The sequence below is a fragment of the Myotis daubentonii genome, chromosome 5, assembly GCF_963259705.1.
Source record: "Myotis daubentonii chromosome 5, mMyoDau2.1, whole genome shotgun sequence".
NCBI classification, from domain to species: Eukaryota; Metazoa; Chordata; class Mammalia; order Chiroptera; family Vespertilionidae; genus Myotis; species Myotis daubentonii.
The window spans coordinates 99,835,902-99,841,523 of NC_081844.1; the positions used below are offsets into that span (position 1 = coordinate 99,835,902).

The 5,622-nt window shown below is 38.0% G+C and overlaps 1 non-coding gene across 1 annotated transcript; it reads right to left on the bottom strand.

Moving 5' to 3' along the window:
• Positions 1 to 4,775: 4,775 nt before the first annotated feature.
• On the bottom strand, positions 4,776 to 4,881 carry LOC132236250 (U6 spliceosomal RNA). The gene has a single exon (XR_009453211.1). It is a non-coding gene; the product is annotated as a U6 spliceosomal RNA (small nuclear RNA).
• Positions 4,882 to 5,622: the final 741 nt, after the last annotated feature.

Consider the following 5,622-nt stretch of genomic DNA (forward strand, 5'->3'; position numbering starts at 1 on the left):
TGTGGTGAGGTCTAGTTACTGTAGTTAAGAGGGAAGCTGTATATCAGAGGGCAGAGGGTAAAGCTTTTAAATAAGGCTTCTTTCCCAAATGCCTAAGCAAGAAATTGGAACAGAAATAGACTGTAGAGCTAAAAAGTCTTAAAGTGCCTCTTAAATCTTTACTACAATTACCATAATATAGAATAATAGAGCCCATACTATTTTTAAAAGCTTTTGAAGGTTGCCAGTAGCAGCCATAAATTGTGGGTTTCAGAAAATCTGTAACTGTAGTTTTTCAGAGGCTTTTTATTTTAATGAAAGAGAAAAGGTTTTAATAAAACCAGGGAACTAATAGGGGACATTGTGAGGTAATGGGAATGTCTCCTTAGCTCTGGAAGTGCAAAGGAGTCTCAGTGATTGGCAAGTGGGTGCTTATTACAAAAGAAAAAATCAGATTCTTCTTTCTGGCCACATTTGGGGACTTTCAGGGAAGTTTGATTTATTGTCAACAACATGGAGGTAGCCAAGCATGAGAGCAAGAAATAATCTGACACTGGCTGAGATGTAAATAGTTTGGAGAAAATGAGGCAGATAATCTGGCTCCCTTCGCGAAGGAAAGAACAAAATGCTATTAGGATACCTTGCTGTGAAGAGAAACTCAGTACCAATGACCCGATTGGCCTGGAGAAAATGGTTCCCATGTCCGATGAGATGTGTTACGGATAGGAGTTCTGGAAGAAAAACTTTTAGTAGTAATGGCATACTTACCGATTTCTTCCTTCCCCTACCCATTTCTACAAATAGAAGAAAAATAGATATCGTTGAGCAGCCTCAATTAGTTGCCAACCAAGGACACCATTCTCATTAGAGATGAGTGAGTAAGGTTGGATGTGTTCATAATACATCAACAAAAATCAAATAACAATTTGATAGTCCAGAAGAACAAAGTTGTTAATGGCAGTTGGGTTTCTTAAGAAAGTGGTAGATGAAGACCCAAATGGTTTAAACCACAAAACACCTATCCGTTCTACTTGCTGTGATGAAAACTGGACAAAGAATGCAGAGGCAGAACAATGTATTGTGTGAGAAGGTTTCTTTCCTTATTTCCTCTTTTCATTCTTCCCTCTTTCCCCCAAAACAGTGAACACCAACTTTTGAAGGCAGGACTGTTGCAGTGTAAGAGAGACTGACATAAGGCAATTAGCATGTAGTGTGACATGAACAGCGCTGATGGTGGTGGTGGTACCCACCCATGATATCTGAGAGAGGATGGCAGAAGATGTTAATTTACCTGAAAAAACTATTTTAAGGGGAGCTTTGTTGGATGAGTTGAATATGGGATGAAAAGCAGTTGGAGAGAGGGGAAGAGTGAGGAAGGAGGAAAGTTGTAAGATTAAGACATTCATTGCATGTTTGGCGTGGAGAGGTGAGCAGAGGTCAGACTGTAAGGGTGGGAGACATGGTGCCTGATGCGAGGCCAGCTTTGACTTTTAATTCCTAAACATAGCAATCAGCAGCTCTCAGTTCTATTCAGTGAGTTTCTGCCTTTTTTTCATTTTTACTGATGGTGTCAAAGTATATGTATTTCTACATCTTTTTGTCATGCTGTTCTATAGTCACATGTTTTTCTGGTCTTCCCCGTTTTCTCCCAAATAGTGAACACACTTTAACAGCTGATAGCTTAATTTTGAAAATGAAATGTCTTTTAATAATCACTGCCTTTATAAGTATTCAAAGTGTGTTTATACATTCTTTTGGGACACCATATACTAGTATAGTGAGATTTAGCCCAAGTGGAAATTTGATTGCTAGAGTGTCGTGTAGCTGAGATGGAAAGTTATTTGGAAGGGTGCCTGATGCTGAACATCAAACCTTTAGTTGTTCACTTACCAAAGTCATGTCTGTATATGTTATTTCACAGCAACATGCAAATTGCTTCTGACTGTACTCAGTAGGATGGTCCTTTTTCTGAGCTCATTAGAAGCAGTTTAAAAACAAACTCAGAACCCAGCAGCACAACTGCTTTCCTCCTTTTTGATCTTCCCTCATTAGGGGGACAGGGTCAGGGTTGTATAATGTGCTGAAATCTGTCAATACTTTGTATTTCTTATTCATTAAAACCTTCAGATGCTGTTTTCCTAGCAGCTCTGTTTACCAGGGAGGGCGAGGAGGAAAACACTAAACAGGTGTTCTTGACTTGAAAAACAGCAATTTCAGGCAACTCACAAGGGGAGAAGTTGGAAATTTTCAAATTCTGAAGTTGTCACTAGGACATAAATTTGGGTACACATTCGTCTCTCATAAACAGACTTTCTTTCACATAAATTTCTGCAGTGCATGAGGCACCTGATTTCTCTGGGGGCAGACATGCTTCATGGAGCAATCATGCAGTGAAGAGATAGTGTGTATTTTCGCAGCCTTCTTCCAAATGTGCAAATATGAGCTGGAGGAGTAGTATGCTGAGCTGCTAATGTGGAATTCTAGCTTCTCTTGGCAGGGAGAAAAATGCTTATGGTAAATATTTGGCTTGATTGATGGGAAAAGTGTCTGAATTTTGAGTAATCTAAACTCAAGCTGAAATGTTCCTATAATACCATAAGAAGATTATTTGTCAAATAAACAATAAGGTGCATTAAGTATCATACAAAAGAACTGCCTAGTACAATGTTCGTTTTTGAAGCAGGAGCTATTGAAGCAAGAGAAAAGTTTAAAAAGATATTTTCTATAGCAGTGGTTCTAAAAATGTGGTTCCCAGGCCAGTGGCATTAGCATTAATGTAGTAGCTTGTTAGAAATGCATAGTCATGGGCCACACCCCTGAACTACTGATCAGAAATTCTAGGGGTAAGGTCCAACAATCTATGTTTTGGATGTGTTCCAAGTGATTCTGATGTGTGCTGAAGTTGGAGAAACATTATTCTACTGGAATGCAGCCAATTTATTCATTCAACAAATATTGAGTGACTATCTAATCAGTTCTAGGCACTATCTTTAGGCACTGCTAATATAGCAGTATGAACTGATGGCCAAACTCTTGCTCTCTTGCCACACATACTCTAGTGAACAATCTGGGAAAGTCAAGAGCAGTTGAAATGAGGAACTGAATTTTAAACTTATTTTAAGTTAATTAAATTTAAATAGCCAAATGTGTTTATTAAGGGCTGTCATTTTGGACAGAGCAGGTTTTTTTTAAAATAAGATGTTGAGGAAATACTTTTCAAAAGGTCATCATCTGGTTATGCAGTTTGCCAATTAGATTATTTTCCTCTTGAATTGTTATCTCTATATATTAAAGGCTAATATGCTAAGTGTCCATCCAGGTAATGACGTCACGTAGCAATGCTCTGCTTCTTCTCCCTAGCGACTAGCCTCCTTGCAGTTTCTTCAACCCAGGAACACGACTTGCTTTATCACCAGGTGGAAACATTTTACACTGTAACCAAAGGTCTGTGAAGCATTTTCCCATGCCTCATCTCATTTGATCCTCACAGAAGTCCTGGAGTAGGTAGAAAGGAGACTCAGTGGAATCCTATTTTCTTTTCATTAGCCAGAAAATGGAGATTTAGAAAACTTAGCAACTTGACCCAACTGAAAAGAAGTAAGAAATGGTAGACCTTGAAAGTGACTTCAGGTTTTCTCACTGCACAGAATATAGTCAAACACTGCTGCAGTTAAATGTTTTACCCTTTGTTCTCCCTGTGTGCTCTGGAATAATAATGTGCTTCGTGTTGATATTTACTGCTGTGTTGCTGACAATTACCTGAGAGAGAAGTTGGGGTGCTTTACTGGGCTAGAAAAAGTTAGCTACATCAGAAAGCAAGTCTAATTAAGCAAATTTATTCTATATACTAGTATATAAAAGGCTAAGTTGACCCATGCACGCGCGATACATATAAAGCTTTGCTGGTGCCAATTGCATGCATGTGTTTCCATCTGTCATTGTTGGTTGTGAATTTGGTTGACACTTCTATCATAGAGAAAGGGTGAATAGCGATATTAAAATATTTCTTCTAATTAATTTCCTTTCAATGTGCATGAATTCGTGCACTGGGCCACTAGTTGTTAGTATATTTTCTTGTGTTTAAAATGTGCATCATTTCCTACTCATCTGTGTATCCCTTCCTTGTCTGGTCTTACACACACACACACACACACACACATATACACACAATTCCCCATTATTTCTGCTGTTATCACTAAGCACTAAAATTCTGTTATCTTTATACTTCTTGAGGCAGTACTATATACATATTATGTTGAATCAAATTCTTTACTATTTGTTCTTCTTTAAACTTAGGAACCTAATGTTTACCCCTGAATTATAGTCTTAAAGTTTACCAATGTCTTCCACAGAGGGCAGATGTTTCTCTTTAATCTTCTGGTAGTTGCACCATGATCAGTCCTTTCCTGAAGACCACTCTTTAGCCTCCTAAGTGCTCCAATATCCTCAGTGTCTTCCTTCTTTTCCCATTGGTCTTTTCTTTCTAGTTGCCCATGATGCTATGGATATTTACTACAGCTCAGATCTAGTCTTCTGGATTGAGCCCAAAGCCCTGATTTATGTTTTCTATAAGAAAATATATCTAATTCTAATTTCTCCAATGGTCTGCCTTAAAATTTCACATTTTCTCCTTGAAACTTTTTGTTTGATGTACACAGTGTTAATTTCCCATCCTATGTTGAAAAGGCACACCCTGTATTTCCTGTTGCCCCAAATGGAAGACTTGGTCATCCTAACTTTCCACACTTTATGCTCCCTCTCACCTCAGTCAACTAATGTTGGAAGTTCTTTTTTTTTTTTAAATGAAACATTTCATGACTTTGCATGTTATCCTTGCTCAAGGGCTATGCTAATCTTCTCTGTGTCATTCCAGTTTTAATACCTATTGCCAAGGTGAGCAGTTTGTTCTTTCTAATGGATGTTAGTTACAACTAGTTTCCTTCTCCACTGTCCATACCTTGGCTTAGGTCTTCTTTGGCCACTAATTGAGGCTATTCCTTTCAGTCTCAGTTGGGGTTGTATTAACCACTTCAATTCCAGCTCAGTTGACGGTTTTGCTTGCATCTTACCCTCCTAGTTGGGCTACCCATTCTTGCTTTCCCAACCATGTGCTTTTGCTTAACATTATTAGCTCTGTCAAAAATTGAATTGTCTTGTGTTTTCAAATTCTACATGCCTAAATCCTTTATGGTTTATTGTGTTATTCACATTTTATTAATCAACTGTTTATTGAGTGCATGGTATATGCAAGGATTGAGCTGGGCACCCATGTCTTTAGTGCTCAGCTTATACCATCACAGGATCTCTGCTTTCAAGGAACTTACATTGTACCAGCCAATCTGACAAGTAAGCAGGCAATTATGGTAAAAAGCGGTAAAGTTCCATCCCTGCATCTGGAAACCATCCTGAACCATTTTACTAGTAGCTCCTCTGAACCCATAGAGCTTACTCATTGGCCACTTATTACATTAGTAATTTTTATCCGTTCTATAGATTTTACTAGTATGTGTTTTTCTTATTTCCTCTATTAGATTACAAACCCCTTGTGGGCAGAGAATATATTTTATATTTTATAGAGGCCGGATAGCTACTAGCTCACAATATTTTACATAAAAAGTACATATTAAATACCTGGAAATTTAT